The sequence below is a fragment of the Synchiropus splendidus genome, chromosome 12 (genome assembly GCF_027744825.2).
Source record: "Synchiropus splendidus isolate RoL2022-P1 chromosome 12, RoL_Sspl_1.0, whole genome shotgun sequence".
Taxonomy (NCBI): Eukaryota; Metazoa; Chordata; class Actinopteri; order Syngnathiformes; family Callionymidae; genus Synchiropus; species Synchiropus splendidus.
Window position 1 is genome coordinate 20,665,014 of NC_071345.1, and position 17,267 is coordinate 20,682,280.

The 17,267-nt window shown below is 44.3% G+C and overlaps 1 long non-coding RNA gene across 3 annotated transcripts; it reads left to right on the forward strand.

Annotated features, from left to right (window-relative positions):
- The first annotated feature begins 760 nt into the window (after positions 1-760).
- On the forward strand, positions 761-2,218 carry LOC128768530 (uncharacterized). 3 transcript variants are annotated; one of them, XR_008416247.1, is made up of 4 exons: positions 761-908; positions 1,190-1,264; positions 1,403-1,483; positions 1,683-2,218. It is a non-coding gene; the product is annotated as an uncharacterized LOC128768530 (long non-coding RNA). The 3 variants fall into 3 exon arrangements; XR_008416248.1 differs by having other exon boundaries at positions 1,403-1,475; XR_008416246.1 differs by having other exon boundaries at positions 1,403-1,479; positions 1,683-2,217.
- The last annotated feature ends 15,049 nt before the right edge of the window (positions 2,219-17,267 follow it).

A 17,267-nucleotide genomic window follows, 5' to 3' on the forward strand; every position in this document is an offset into this window, starting at 1 on the left:
GGAACGTGACATTTTTGTTCCAACCAATCAAGATCACACAGCTTCACCAACCAGGTAATCTGTAATCAGTGATTGTCAGTCAGCTGCTGCAAGACGCCGGATTGGTTAAACTGTGTGAGCTTGTTGGTTGGAACAAAAACCTGCACCCACTGCTGCCCTTTCTGGAACAGTTTGGTGACCCCTGCCAAATATCCGAACAAGGTGGTGTTTCCCAGAATCTGTACCAACACAAACACACAGATGCACACGTGCACGCACACACACACAAACACTCGCCAGCAAACAACCGTAGTGTTAGCTTCAACGTGACGTGGAGGCTAATTCAATAAGATCACAGTGTATTCACTGGTGTCGGCGGTAGTTAGTAGTTAGTTAACTACAGTACAAACTAGACAAAAGTAACGCCAAAGTATGACAACTATATTAATTTCATACATTTTATCAGCAGTCACAGAAGAACATTAGTGTCTGCTTGGTCAAGAAGTCCCTAACTGTACGTACAGACCAAACGCGACTTCCGCGAGCGACACGACTGATTTGCATAGAAAGTCAATGGGGTTGGGCGACTGACGGCGACCAGCGGCGACCAACATGGCAGCGACACGACTGGGGTGTGCAACGCTACAAGATTTGAGCTACATACGGCGACTCCGGCTACTCAAGACGACACAACTGGGGTACAGCGACAGTCGCAGAAGTTCACCACGTGCGGAGCGTTGACCAATCAGAGACCAGATCCGCGAGTGACGTGTCCCGGCGGAGGAGAAGCAAATCGCTGCGGTTGTTTACAAGCAGACTTTCCGCCGTCCTGAGAGTGGCTCAAATCGTGCATTTTTTAATTTCCACCGGAACATAAATAGGAAGAATCTTGTCCGAAGGGAAAGTTCGCCACAACGGTGGCGTTCCTGGTGAGTTGAGACCTTTATTTACGTAAGTTTACTCAAGTTATGTTCGCCTAAACGCAATGTCCACCGAGTTTACGAGGCGAATGCACCGCTGCGACGGTAGAAACTACGTATGTATGGTGACGAGATAAATAAGTACTGTTTCTGATTTAATTAAATTCAGATGAGACGTCCTGAAGGGTCTGTTTATATGAGGGGAGGACGGTGACCGAGGAGCGGAGTGATCAGCAGCATCTACTGTAGTGCCGTGAAGTGAGCGTTCTTCACCGTCCTCTCTCTTCTAGAGCCCTTCATCTCCAAGAGAGACCTCGGCCAACAAGACTGGAGATGCAGCAGCAGCTGCAGCAGCAAGGTAGCAGGTAGGTTTGCACGTTCATTTAGTGGGGACATTCTGAATACTAGATTAATATATAGATATAAAAATGTATGTAGCTTTCTGTATAGCTTTTTTCTGTATAGCTTGTACAATAATGTAATCACGCTATGCTGTCATTAAGGAGAGGAGGAGGATGGATCCACTCATGATGTTGGTGATGATGATGAGGAGGAGGATGGACCTTCCTCCTGCCTGTATGTATGTATGTAGAAATAGCATTTTCTAGCATTATTCTATTTTTTTAATTAAATGTTATTGTTCTACATCATTCAAGCACTGTCATAGTGACATGACTTGCTTTAGGTTAACTATTGCTGTCCTATATTTGATGCTGTCCAGATTTTATTTATTAGTACTCATCACTATGGCATGTAATTGGACTCAACTTTCATTATGTGCAGGACACCGATGGAAGAGACCAACAGAGGAAGGGATCCCCCGATGCTGAAGCTGAGCTCAAACATCTACTCATGTACTCCCTCCACAAACCCAGCTCAGAAGAAGGGACAGTTTTCAAGGTCCTGGTTCCTTCCAGGTTCCACATAAATTTAAAATGTACATGTTACTTTACCAAGCAAAACAACAGCTGACTGAAACCATTTGGACCCTTCATTTATTTTCTTTGTAGCCACAGTTTCATTAAAGAACCGGATGCCGCCCCACTTCCTCCGCCTCTCTTGACCCTCATCCCTCTGAGGAAGATCCTTCAAAACACACCTACGTAGTTCACTTCAAGTTTGACTGTGATTCTGTGTGTATTGAATGAGTATAAATGAATGGGGTTACTTTATTTTTGCAAATAAAGTGTTTGACAATGAACATTTCTTTTTGTGAAAAATGGATTCACAGAAAAAAATAAAATCAAAAGCACTTTGCAAAATATCAACAAATTGAGTTGAACACAGCTTTGTTTTATTGCAGCGATGAAATATATATGCAAGAACCTATGCTTTGTTAAAATAGGTGGCTCTTAAATGAGCAATTGTGTTGCACTGATAACTGTTTTTTTTCCAAAAAGGAGAAGCCTCATCTTCAACAAAAACATATGTGGTCGGTGGCCGTGGTCCTCTGGTCAGCTCCTGGAAGTAGACGTCACACCAACACAGAAGCAGTTGGTGATGAGTCTCCTGTTACCGAAGACCTGCAAAATATAAACCATACATGGATATGTAAACATATATATGTTGGTGATAATTTAACAAAGTATATATCAACCATACAACAGTGCATCTAGGATAAATAGTTTCATCACAATGCATTTAACTGTTGCATTCATTGATTACCACAAAGTGGCGCTCACTGAAAAGACTTTAGTGTACAAATTATTGACGATGACAGATTATATATCTCCGAAAATTACTTCAAGCATACAGCAGATACGACCGCGGAGTTCATGAACTGATGACAGTTCAGAAAGACTTGGACACAAGTCGCCGTACAGAACTACACATCGAGTTGCTTACCGAAGACAGACGTTCGCCAGAGGACAGACCGCGGCACTTGGTGTCCTGTATTCGGCCACTGATCCGGACCAACAGGTCGTCCAACTCGCGGCGGTTCCGCCTGAAGTACCGCACGAAGCGGCCGTATCCCGGTGACGCTGCTGGAGCAGGAAGTTAAATTCACCAGTGTGAGCGGCTCTGGCGAATGCTACGAAACGAGAGACGTCTCTTTTTCCATGTTTTCAATTAATAAGTAGCGATATTTCGAGCACCGGCTCCGCCATCTTCAATCCACCGTCCACAACAACTTGAGACCACGCCCTCCGGCGACTGACCTACTTTCGATCCGGACAGGTGGCGACTAATGACGACTTGAGCAAGCTACCTGCTGCTGACGACTGGCGCTACAGCGACAGAAATGTCGCGTTCGGTGTGTACGTACCTTTAGTGCGTTGTCTGAAATGAACCAATCATGCAACTTGCTCAAGTTTAGCTACTCCAGGTGTTGGTTGAAGCAAAATGACACACAAATCCAAACCCATTTCAAAAGTACTACAAAGTATTAAACTCACAAGTCTCCAACATGGTTTCAGGGATCCGTGCTAATTAAAAACACTTGTGCATTATAACCTGTTGCCCTCAGAAAGTACATTGAAAACAGACAGGATAACATTTATTTCGTGCCAAAGAACATAAGTCATTACCTGAGACGACCTGAGACTACCTGCTTTTTGAACATGTGCACGCACACTCTGGCACAGGAGAGAAAAATAAATAAATAAATAAATAAAGTGACTGCACTGCAGTTGGAGACCCATTCATTTTTTTTAGTTCTTAAAGGATATTGGGTTTCTTCAGATTGTGTCCATGTGAGCCATGCCATGGAATTAAGGCCAAAATATTTAGTTTTATTTCAACTTTATAATAAAAATAAAATTATATGAAATGACTTTTTCATTTTTTTTTTTAACAAAGAACCAGCCCATTGGGGAAAAAAATAGAAAAATTTCAAAAGTCTTATTCTGTGGGTTGCATTGAACACGCCCACTTCTTGCCACTGAAATTGAGAACATGATAAATACATCAGCTGTGTTCCGACAGATACTCGAGTATTTTAAACATTTTCTTTTTATTCAAAATGCATATCACAGTTCCATAAATATCATCAAGAAACCCTTTCATTGAAGTGATTCAGTAAATATCTGAGAAGAATAATTGCAGATATTTTTCATATGAGTAAGGTCAAACAAGTAATCAGATGCTTTATATGAAAATTGTAGTTGTAACGCTACTGTGCCACAGTAATAGGTCAAGTAGACTGCTGATTCTTCATAACGAGAAGAGCAATTTGTGCAAGAAATGCTGAAAACGAAAAGAGAAAAGAAATATGAAAAAGAACAAACAAAAGCCTCTTAGTCGAATAAACATATAACAGAACACCAGGCACATACATACCAATACTGTCATTTGCACCACGATACCCAGAATTATTGCATGTATTTTATAACATGCATAATTTGTCTTAATAATCTGGAGAACATTGATCGAGAAATTAATGAGCAATGATTGACTATAATTACATTACATTCATAATGTAACAGACGTTTTCCACTTTTGTGCATTTATTCATGGTCAAACAGGGTCTCTAATAAAGCATGTTTGCAGCTCAATCAGCAGCGAAGTGTTATTGGGATGGGATGCAACCAGTAATATGAGCAGAACATACCACATGCGACAAGGCTCCCACTCCACTAGAACTTCAGTCTTACCCTGTAAAGAATAAATAAATAAAACTAACAACTAACTGTCAACGCAATTTAAAGTTTATAGTTCGACAAACATTTTTGACACTGACCCTTCTCACTCTTTCTCCGAGCAGACGCTTGACGGGGAATGTTTCGAGGGTGTGATGAGAACAACCTATGTGATAAAAAAAGACACAATATGGAATTGTACAAAAATAGATCTAAATGTAATACTTCTCTTAGCAAATGACCTTACATTAGTTCAAATATGTTATGATTAGTTTAATCATAACATATTTAACCACTATGCGGAGAGAGATAAGTCTTGTTATTGTTCACAGACATGGACTCTTATACCAAGGGTCTATGCAGATTGCTGAAAAGAAAGATTCTTACTTCTTGTCACAACCCTCTTACATCTGTAAAACAATTTAAAGCATGTTGAAGAAAAAAAAAGGTTACACTAATCAAGCAATACATGCACTTTAGAAAATAAAGTGCATATTATTTTGAAGCTCATTAACACCAATTCATACATACAGTGACACACATATACCCACCCATCTCCAGTGCACTTGTAGTAGATGTAGAGGCCATCTCCTCCACTGGTCCAGCCGCTACATTGATGGAGGTAGAGGCCATCTCCTCCACTGGTCCAGCCGCCACACTGAAGGAGGTAGATGCCATCTCCTCCACTGGTCCAGCCACTACATTGATGGAGGGAGAGGCCATCTGCTCCACTGGACCAGCCACTACATAGATGGAGGGAGAGGCCATCTCCTCCACTGGTCCAGCCACTGCACTGAAGGAGGTAGAGACCATCTCCTCCACTGGTCCAGCTGCTACACTGAAAGAGGTAGATGCCATCTCCTCCACTGGTCCAGCCGCTACATTGATGGAGGGAGAGGCCATCTCCTCCACTGGTCCAGCCACTGCACTAATAGACGTAGAGGCCATCTCCTCCACTGGTCCAGCCACTGCACTGAAGGAGGTAGAGACCATCTCCTCCACTGGTCCAGCTGCTACACTGACAGAGGTAGAGGCCATCTCCTCCACTGGTCCAGCCGCTACACTGAAAGAGGTAGATGCCATCTCCTCCACTGGTCCAGCCACTACATTGATGGAGGGAGAGGCCATCTCCTCCACTGGTCCAGCCGCTACATTGATGGAGGGAGAGGCCATCTCCTCCACTGGTCCAGCCACTGCACTAATAGACGTAGAGGCCATCTCCTCCACTGGTCCAGCCACTGCACTGAAGGAGGTAGAGACCATCTCCTCCACTGGTCCAGCTGCTACACTGACAGAGGTAGAGGCCATCTCCTCCACTGGTCCAGCCGCCACACTGAAGGAGGTAGAGGTCATCTCCTCCACTGGTCCAGCCACTGCACTAATAGACGTAGAGGCCACTTCCTCCTCTGGTCCACTGATTGGGATGAAATTCAAAGTGAACATGTCCTCATCGCTTTGCTGTCTCCAATCTGTGAAGTTAAACAAATGTTTTTTCTTCTTTTTGTTTTATTTTTTTCACTCCTGAGTATTCTGCCTCTGTGCAACCGCTAATATACAGTCAAAAATCAAGTTCAATAAATTAAATTATTGATTTTAATAAAAATAAAAGTGAATGAGAAAAATCCTTTTGGAGAAAATGTCCCTCAGCTGAACCAGTCAAAAACAGAAAAATTAGTCTTTCCCTCACCAAATTCTCCCACCCTCCCTGATAACAGGCTCGGTCCCTTGTCTAAAACATAACTCTGGCAGCTTGAAATCTCTGCATCCTATTTGACTCTTGACCATTTCCTCACAGTAAAGAACAGTCCAGGCCATTTCCTTCAGTTAAAAATTAAATCTAAAATCTAACCCATGCTCTTGCTTTACAAGAACGAATTCATGCCTTCATATTCTCCCGCCTGGACTGCTGGATCTCTCTCCATACTGGCTGGTTCGCAGCTCAGCAGCCTGGCTTCCAATTGGCTCCATCAGACGGCAGTACATCACTCCAATGTCTCTGCACTGGCTCCCTTTCCCTTTTGAATCCACATTTCAAACATGTGTTGGCCTGGTCCCCAACAGGTGGGCTAGTAGCCCCTAAACCTAGGTTTAAATCTAGAGGTCATAATGTCTTCATTGTCAACGCTCCTTTAAAACGCTATTAAAAAAACATTGCATTCACCTCATGATCCTGTTTTCTTCTGCTTTTGCTAGGATGATAATCAATCACAATAATGTCTCTGTACATTAAGCAATTTGTAAACAGTCTCCTAAAATGTTCTATACAAATCAAGTTATTATCATCACTACAGTACTTACTGTCACAAATGGCCTTATAAATTGCGAACATCTTTGACAGATCTTGTCTAGACACACTTGATAAGGCACCGTGGCATCAAGACCTCACAGCTATGCCCTTTTTTCTTTTGTTTACCCCAAAAAAGGGTTGGTTTTTCAAGATATAAAGATACACAAATGGGGATATATATTATACACATGCACAAAGACACAGATATATTTATCCTTAAAACAACTGCTGAGTAATTGCCTCATGACGAGTGATTTATGCATGGTATTGCATGACAACGACAGCAATGATTTTCAGGCACTGTTAAAATGTACAGTATGTCACGGGACGAAGGGACGAGGGAGCTAAAGCCACGTAGGAGGACGTGGTGTAGGACCCAAGTGCAAGTGGTTATAGGCACAGGATGCAGGAGGGAATTATAAATAATATTTAATAATTAAACAAACTAAAATAGAACAGAAAGCGTCACCGAACCGGGAAGAAACAGAGCAAACGCAGAGTGTAAAAACAGTAATGAAACTAACAGAAGTGCACAAACATTAGTAAAAAGTCAAAACAGAAAGCGTCACCGAACCGGGAGTTAAATGAACTTAAATCACAAATGAAACCGAGAATAAACTACAAAAGAAAACCAAGAAACACACGGCCAACAGCAAGAAACCAAAGACACTAACTCAGGAACCACAGTTAAATCAGACAAATCCAAAATAAGCTAGCTCACCGAACAAGAGACACGAGAACCAGGAGTTGCAACAGGAGCTAGCAAACAGAACAATAAAAGCCGAACACAGGGAGAGACACGAGGACCATCACCGAACCGGGAGTTAAATGAGCTAGCTGGCATAAGAGACTGAAAACAATGAGAACCAAGAGTTAAATGAACTAGCTGGCAAACAGAACAGGAGCCGAACACAGGGAGAGACACGAGAACCAGGAGTTACCACAGGGGAACGAGAGGAGTCCAAAAAACACAGGAACCAGAGGAAACATCACAGGGAAACATGGAAAACACACCGGGACTAGGAGAACTGGCAGGAAACAAACACAACGATCTGGCACACGTTGCTGGAGCCCAGGTGTTCTTGAAGACAGTAATCAGGTGGTAATCGGCTCCAGCCGTGTGCCAAAGGAACAGAGGGAGAGAAGCAAAACCAGGACTCGGAGCCTGGAAGCGGAGCCATGACAGTACCCCCCCCTTAAAGAACACCTCTTGGTGTTCTACCAGTCCTGGATGGACGGTCGTCGTAGACGAGGGGAGGAGGAGGCCCATTGGAGCGACTGGAAGAGCTGGGCTGCAGCGACCCGGAAGACAAGCTGGCGTCTTCGGGAGGACGCGGCGGCGGCTTGGGGGTCACCCTGAAGACGTCGGGAGGCTGCGGCGGCGGCTTGGGAGCCACGCTGGAGACGTCGGGAGGCCGCGGCGGCGGCTTGGAAGCCACGCTGGAGACGTCGGGAGGCCGCGGCGGCGGCTTGGAAGCCACGCTGGAGACGTCGGGAGGCCGCGGCGGCGGCTTGGGAGCCACGCTGGAGACGTCGGGAGGCCGCAGCAGCGGCGGCTTGGGAGCCACGCTGGAGACGTCGGGAGGCCGCAGCAGCGGCGGCTTGGGAGCCACGCTGGAGACGTCGGGAGGCCGCAGCAGCGGCGGCTTGGGAGCCCCGCTGGAGTCATCAGGAGGCAGCAGCGGCGGCTTGGGAGCCCCGCTGGTGTCATCGGGAGGTGGCGGCAGCATGAGAGCCGCGCAGGAACGTTTGAGGCGGCGGCTTCAGAGCCGGGCAGAAGTCCTCGGGAGGCGGCCGCTTGAGAGTCGTGCAGGAGTCTTTGGGCGGCGGCGGCTTGGGAGCCCCGCTGGAGTCATCGGGAGGAGACGGCGGCTTGGGAGCCGCGCAGGAAGGTTCGGGAGGCGACGGCTTGGGAACTGCGTCGGAGTTTTTGGGAGGCAGCGGCCTGACCAGGGGAGGCGCCGGCTGGAGAGCCGCGCCGGAGACCAGGGGAGGCGCCGGCTGGAGAGCCGCGCCGGAGACCACGGGAGGCGCCGGCTTGAGAGCTGCGCCGGAGACCACGGGAGGCGCCGGCTTGGGAGCTGCGCCGGAGACCACGGGAGGCGCCGGCTTGGGAGCTGCGCCGGAGACCACGGGAGGCGCCGGCTTGAGAGCTGCGCCGGAGACCACGGGAGGCGCCGGCTTGAGAGCCGCCGGCTCTCAAGCCGCGCCGGAGAACACGGGAGGCGCCGGCTTGAGAGCCGCTGGCTGGAGAGCCGCGCCGGAGAACACGAGAGGCGGCGGCTTGAGAGCCGCGCCAGTGTCCACAGGAGGCGAATACGGAGAAACACAAGAGTCACGAAAAAAAGAATTACAGACGGGAACAGACAGAATTTTCTCCAACGTTGAAGGAAGAGCAGAGGAAGCAAGCGGAACACCAGACAGAGCGGGAGGAAAGCCGTGCAACCGCCTCAGACATGGAGTCCAACATCTCTCTCAATAGGACTCAACCTGGTGGCCTGAGTGTCTAGTTCCTCCTGCCAGCCTTTCACCACTGCTGGGTCCATGTTAATGGCCAGATCGTTTCTGTCATGGGACGAAGGGACGAGGGAGCTAAAGCCACGTAGGAGGATGTGGTGTAGGACCCAAGTGCAAGTGGTTATAGGCACAGGAGGCAGGAGGGAATTATAAATAATATTTAATAATTAAACAAACTAAAATAGAACAGAAAGCGTCACCGAACCGGGAAGAAACAGAGCAAACGCAGAGTGTAAAAACAGTAATGAAACTAACAGAAGTGCACAAACATTAGTAAAAAGTCAAAACAGAAAGCGTCACCGAACCGGGAGTTAAATGAACTTAAATCACAAATGAAACACAGTACTCATTGTTAGTCATGGTTTTCTTTCAACAGCTGACACATTTACACACACAACATGATGAAACTTACCAATCTAATTGCTTCATTCTCATAAGAAGCAGCATTGTTGTTATGTTCCATCAGCGATTAATTCGCTTATCGTACAGTTTACATATTCCCCTTCCCCAGTTTTTGATATAATTTATGAAAATAATTGCATGTCTTCCCTGGGCTGATGCTGTCGAATACTGTCGCGGATAAAGCTCTGTGAAATACATGACCCAAGATGCAATGCTACTGTAGTGCTCGATTTACTAGGGTGTCCATCACATTGGCTGCGTTGACAGCATTGTCCGAGATCCAAAATATTTTATATTTTATATATTTGCGATGACAATTTTCTTGGGCTACAATGAAATAAAGACGTTGGACGAAAACATTGGAAACCTTCTATAGAATGCGTAGAAATTACGCGCGGTCATGATCCAAAATGCGCACTCGCTCGCACACACACATGCACGTACGTACGGATGTGCACAACCCATACACACACTTAAGTAAACACAAACTTGCCTTTTACATCATAAAATACTGTATACTTTTTGCTCAATATGTACGTTTCATTAAATGCCGATATGACATGATCGCACTTTCCCTGTGAAACTTTCAGAAAACATCCTCATGAGCGCGTTCGTGTCCAGCCCATGTCTTTGCTGCTCCATCAGAGAGCGAGACCATGAATGAAAAAACAGAGTTCAGATGACTAAATGAGTAACTCGTGTGACTGATGTTGCAATAGAGGTCGGAAAAGCAATGATTTGTCAATGTTCTTGCAGGAACGAGATGCACAATTCGATCTCAATTGGAGCCCCGATCATTTATTTTCGTGTTGCTTGAAACTTAAAAAAGGCATTTTTCGTGGCTTCATGCACGATTCAATAGATTACATGTTCGTGACCGGGTTGCTTTTGCAGTAGATCAGCGCCATGCAGATGACCAGGAGGCTGGTTACAAAAGTTGCCGGTTTCAGATGGCACCATGGAAATGAACAAAAAGATATTAGATTCAGTCGGAGTCGACACAGTTAACACAATATTAACCTGTGCATTTTTAACACAGAATTGAACATTGTTAATGTCAACAACGATACACCACCACTGCCCTAAATGACCAGTTTCCCCAATTTGTTGTATTGAAAGTGTCTAAAGTTGAGGTAGTCAAAGAGCAGCAGAAAAGCATTGTCACTTGGGTGTAGCTCCTCTAGGAATATATGCCAAGCCCACAAGTTTTATTGGTCACAAAAATATCTTAGAAAAACAGTGAGGGGCTGACAGTATGTATGTATACTCAAGAGTTTGTTGCAAAGAGAGGTATGGCATTTTGAATGTAAACTGACAAGTGGTCCAACATACTGGGCATAACACAGTAACAGTATCTGACTTGAAAAACAGTTGTGTCGTAGTTGTACATTATTTTATGTGTCTAGAAAATTTGACTTAATCCAAGTCAGCAAAAGAGAACAAGGGGCACAAGGTTGCAAATCAGTCATTCTGTTTTCTGTCCATACGAATCTGTGTCACGTTAACAGCAAAAAAAAGCCTGATCCAAAGGCAATCGACCACTGAGCAACAGAAGACCTGAAGAAGGAAATTTCATTTTAATACATAAAATAAATCACACACACAGAACAAAAACTGAGGCCATCGCAGCAAAAACACACACAGGGAAGGCGAAGAAAATGGCCAAGAGTGAAGCACAGCCTAAAATGTGTACACACTTGGAGAATAACTACATCAGAATCAGAAAAACTTTATTAATCCAGAAGGAAATTTTGTTCGTAACTTGTCATGCTCTGTAAACAACAAAAATATGAAATGTCAAATATAAAATGCGAAACACAAAATACTTTTTTTAACAGACCGTGAAGGAAAAGATGGCGATGCACACAGTGCACATAAAAACAGACATGGAAGCGGGCTACGTTCAATGTGCAAAAAATAGATTTAGATTAACTAAAAATGAAAACATGCCAAAATGTTGAATTGTACAGTTTGATTGCCTAAGTCAGAAAGGACCTCCTGTGGTGGTCAGTCTTTGAGATGGGTAGTGTCAGTCTATTAGGGCGCTTTCACACTGCGGGTTCTGTCTCAAGACAAAACTTTTTCGGCTCAAAAGTCCGAGATGTCAACACAAGCGAGTCTGGTTTTGGCCACAGACATGATCCCGGCTGGTGAGCTGCATTTTGTCTCGGAAAACTCTCAGCGGGTGGTGAACTTCTCGCTTCAGGCAACTCTGTGCTAGATGCCGGAAATTACGTGTACAGCGTGACTCCACACGAACATGATAAATGCGCTCGGACAGACACTCCAGGGTCTTCATAACATGGGATGCCAGAGCCACCGGTCTAAAGTATTTCACCTGGGATGGGCGTCTTCGGGACAGGGACCAGGCATGACGTCTTCCACATTACCGGGACTCACTGGAGGCTCAGGGTGATGAGCTGATGTAAAACTCCACTTAGCAGGTGGGTGCGGGCTTTAAGCACCGCAGGCCTGACACCATCCGGGCCTGCTGCCTTGTCTGAGTGGAGAGCTCTCAGGGCGGTTTCACAGTCCATGTTTGGGACACTGGAGTCCACAGAAATTTATGTAGTCTGTAATATACCCAGTCAGTCCGTTGATGTCATGTCGTGAAGAGCTGTCTGCCTCCTCAGTATTAGAGTACAGCGAGTCCAAAGTCTTTCTCTCCCTGGCTGGACAGTCCACATACTTTCTGAATGCTGTCAGGGTAACGTGACTGAATTCCCCTGAGATGGTGATGAGGGTACTGTGAAACGTCTGTAGCTCTGCAACTGCTCCATGTACGGCATGTAAACCGTTACTACGATGGTGTGTGAAATCTCATGGGGCATATAACATGAGTGCTGTCAAGTTCTCACTGTGTGTTTTGTCTGTTCCTTGGCCGATCGATCGATTGTGTAGGTTTTTTCCCTTCGTGTGAATTTGAGTCTTCTCCTCCACGTAGTGCTTTTAGTTGATTGGACCCTTCTCCCTGTTTTTGAAGGTTGAATCTAATTCACCTCTCTTTTGTTGCAGATTTTTCCCTCTGTGTATTTCCCGGTTCGTGTTTTGACTCCAGCGCCTTCAGTTCCTGTCTTCGTCGTCTCTATTTATTGTGAATTTAGTATTAAATTTATTAATTTAATATTGTTGCCCGTGCCTTCTGTCAGCCTGCAATCATCTGGGTCACTTCTTAGGCAAACATGACAGGTGCAGTCCAATGGCCAAGAGTTCAAGGCCTGGGCTACATATCCGTTTTTTTTAGCCGTGATGTTTCAGGGATCACACCAGTTGTTGGTAATTAACAAAGCAAGCCCAACTCCTGTCCATTTGCTACACGTGAAGACATCCAGGTCAGCCCGTACAGTCTCGAACCCAACCAGGGACTCCCATGATGATAGAGGGGAGACATGCTTAATATCTTCTCCTCTCCTCATCTGTCGGTACCGCCTTCTCCGTCAGTTTGTACCTGCAGCCTCTGTGTGTTCTCCGCCGGACTCCAGCTAGAATGTCCTGCCAGCCGTCTTCACTGCATCATCATTTGTAGTCAGTGACTACAGTTTTGCAACTATGATATAATTTGAGAAGCGTTAGAAAACCATTGCTGCAGGCAGATGTCTATTTCTACACAAGCCAAAAAAATACACTAACCATGTGACTTTTTCAACAAATTCAAAATTTTGAAATACCATTTTTTTTTTACTAGTTTGTATACATTTTGAAAACATCCTTCCTCAAAGCTGTCTGTGAGGTTTTTGAATTGTGCTTGAGCACACTGTCTAAGGTAATAGAATTCCTCACTCTCTGCTCCTGAGACATTCGCCCGCTCAGGTGGACTGATAATGTACAAGTCCACAATTTTGAAAATGCATGTGCACACAGAATCAAACAGAGATGAGACACTCTGTTCTCTATTAAACAGGAGTGGGAGAGATGGGAGACCCTTGTCCTTGGGAGAAAATACAAAATGACTACATCTGAGGAGCCAATATTCTCTGGTAAATAAGGGTGTTGAATGAAGATGTGATACGATCGCCTTGCTTTTGCGAAACAGCTGCGAGCACAAAGAGAAGCGGACAAGTCAAGAACACTGTGAGAATGACTGTAGCAACTGCATCACTTGGAAACATAAACACATAAATAAAAATATGAAGTTTGCATCCAGATGAATGAGATTTGGACTAAGACAATAGCTCGATTTGGCCTGTCAGTCTTGTCATGAATGAAATAATGGTGGAAATTGTTCAAATTCATGTTCATGTTCCTACATATTATATTTAGCTTTTGACACGAGAATTACACTCAAAGTACCAGCGTGCGCTGAACACAATTGGCGGAGGCCCCATGGACACCAACACTACACTCAACTTGAACAACCTCAACTTTGCTTCATGACAATCAATGTCGTTTCTACTGGGACAGATCATATCTTTCCTGGTAGAAAATAAGTAAAATGGTGGGTATCTCTGTTGAGGTGTGACATTAATTTGTAAAAAAAAATGTCATTCCGTTATTAGCTTTTACTACTAACGTGCTAGTGTGATGTGTAGTTTTGGTAGTGACCTACTACCTGCAGTACAGGGGGAAGAAGGCAGGTGGAGACGGAAAACACCAAGTACAAGTGGCCCTGGAACAATAACACAATATTTTGTGTGTCCATTTTAATCTCTCCTGAAATCTTTTATTGTCATTAATAATATCAGTGAAACTCTCAAAAGCACACAGATGAGGAAGTAAAGTTATTCATAGAGGAATGTCACTTTCTCAGCAGTAGGTTTTGCAGTAAACACAATGACCCCCATGACCTCTGCAGATTCTACCAAGCTGCTTAGGTGAGCTGTACCATCAACACTGCCTTAAGGTTCCATTATTTCAGCAGATGAATCAACCATGTGTCTTCTCACAACCACGGCAGGCCATGTCACATTTTAATGACATTTTAAAGTATGTTACTGTGCAAACATGTAAGAACGTTTGTCTCCACATCACCAGGTTCTGCACTTCGGTCAGTAGGTTTACACCACCAATGACACCAGTATTTTGAGAGATGCTAATTTCATCCATTACCAGATATGCACCAGATAAGATTGAAAATAGAAACATTAATCTTTGAGCTCATGCTATGTAAATTCAAGTCATTAATACTGTACATCACACAGCAAATAATTGGATCTCAATCATCTGTGTAATTACAGACATTTGATTAATCCCCCTGTGAAATAAATATTGAGAGTGATCCGGCCTCTTTGCCCTTCCATGGCGGAGGAGATGGAGCATTCTCATATTTGGATAAAACCCTGCCAAGTGGGAAATAACTCAGGCACGTGTTTTGGATAAACGGGTGGATTAATTGTCGGATGTGAATTCACGTTTATCCCCACCATATGTTGCGCACAGGAGCCTCATCAGAAACAATTCAACCTGAGACCTGAGGGTTTAGTGCACAGGACAGGGGAACCCATGACTCAGGGACTGTGGTGTCTTAGAGGAAAATCAGTTGAAGGAGGAAGTCAGGATTAGAAAGGCAGGGGTAGTGAAAGTCGACCTTAAACTGTGGAGCCCCAGGTGTCTAGCATTCTTCCATTTAGAGAAGCACTGCAGCGAGGTGGAGATGATCGACGTATAACAGGGGCTGGTGCACATGTTGATGAAGAGTTACAGTCTCCTCAGACTTTGTTTTTCTTTGCTGCCCAGCTCATCTTTTTCGTGTCAAATTGTGGCCACAAAATATTGACATGATGGAGACATTTTCACAGTGGGTTACTTTTGTTGCACGTAAGTGGTTGTGAAGTTACACATAATTACATTGTGTCAGAGCGTCATCTTCACTGTCATTCAATGAACGCGTCCAAAAGATCAGTCACTAAAACATGAATGGTGCACTCACCTTTGTTACAGTAGCTGAGGTTCCATTAGTTACTGTTGGTCGAAGTGTTCTGAATTATATAATGCATGTTTCAATGTCAGCACATACAGTATTTAAGTCATCCACTTTTAGCAAGGCCATTGCAAATTTCCCCATGTCAGGAAAACCGCACTTAAAAAGCATATAAAGACATATTGAGGGTTTTTACAATGTCACGATTTGGATCGTGACCCGGATGTGCTGCCATATTGGAGGCATATTGCCTAAAACCTAATGTTTAGTGTACTGCTATGACGTTCTGCATGTCATGTTAATGCTTCATTTAAGAAAGAATCCGCTTACTAATGCTAATACTATTATGAAAATATTGTATACACAGGCCAGTGCAACTTGAACACTGTGCTTACAACATCAGCTGCGTCCCCTTGCACCTGCTTCGTCTCTCTCCTGTTCTGCAGTGCCTCAAACAGACCCCCTCCCTTCTCAGATACAGCACAGCACTGCAGCGTACTGAACAGGGCTACAAGCTAATGAGAATTGCAAGTGATTGTAAACATGACAGGGCTGGGAAAACCACCTGAGAGAGACTAGTCCTTATTTTCTCTTGAGCCTCCTGGGAAGATATGCCTGAAAAAGAAAAAAAGCATGGGTGCCTGTGCAATTACACTTTATTCTAGTAAAGTATATTCCTCCAGGTCATATGTGCTCCCCTGGCATCGCTCCACGCCCCATTCAGTCGAACACAAATGATGCCATCGAAGAAAAAAGCGAGATTATGGTGATAGCAACTTGTGCATATCAGTTCAGAACTAGTTGCATATGCACTTTCTCTTTGGCCTTTCACAGATGCTTTTTTTTCATACTGACTGCATACCTCCTTATACAGGTGTTTGGAGTGTAGTTAACCTACAAAATGAAAAATAACATGAAGTTAAAGAAGCAATGTAAAATGTCATATGATGGTTATTGTGATCGAAACTCTCACGGTTGTTGTTATTTAGTAGTAATGTTGCTAAAACATGACGCTATTTTAGCAACTACTATTTAGAACAACGCAAAGTATGGAAACAAATCAAATACAAATGCTTTGCCTTGTCTCTCACCTCAAAACAAATGGCTGCCATTTAACAGGACTCTGAACCAAACTTAAACCTAACTATGATGACATATATATTTTTTAAGATTCCATCCTCAAATTGACGCTTGGACTGGTGGGGTTCTGCAAAAATACTGGTGCCAGGTGGAGTTAGGGGTCTTGGGAACTTTATTTTTCCTTTTCTGGACATATTGCTCAAACAAACTGACAGTATGTACGGAGTTCATCTCACAGGGGGAGGTTCCAAGTGTCTTTGACAGAAGGGTTCGTTGGCCTTGCCTCTTGGAATGCTTTCCTGACCAAAATGGCCCATTTTTTGCTTTGCTGAAGATGTTAGCACAATTGGATTATAGAGCCCCGCAATTTGACTCAGAAGTTCATGTCTGGTAAGTGGGTCAGGGGTCTGGTCTGTCACATCCGGCTACAGCGGACCGTTGCTGAGTCACATATTCTTCTCACACTTTGAAAAGTTTATTTTCACCATGAAATGTAGCTTATATTCGCAGACCAAGTGCTTTGTTGTCTTTGATTTTCGTGAGTTAGGACGACAATATCTGAAGACATCTTGTTGGTCAACTTTATTCCCACCCCATACATTGGTTTGAGAATACCCAGGGTTTCATTTAAACACTCCAGCTTTTAG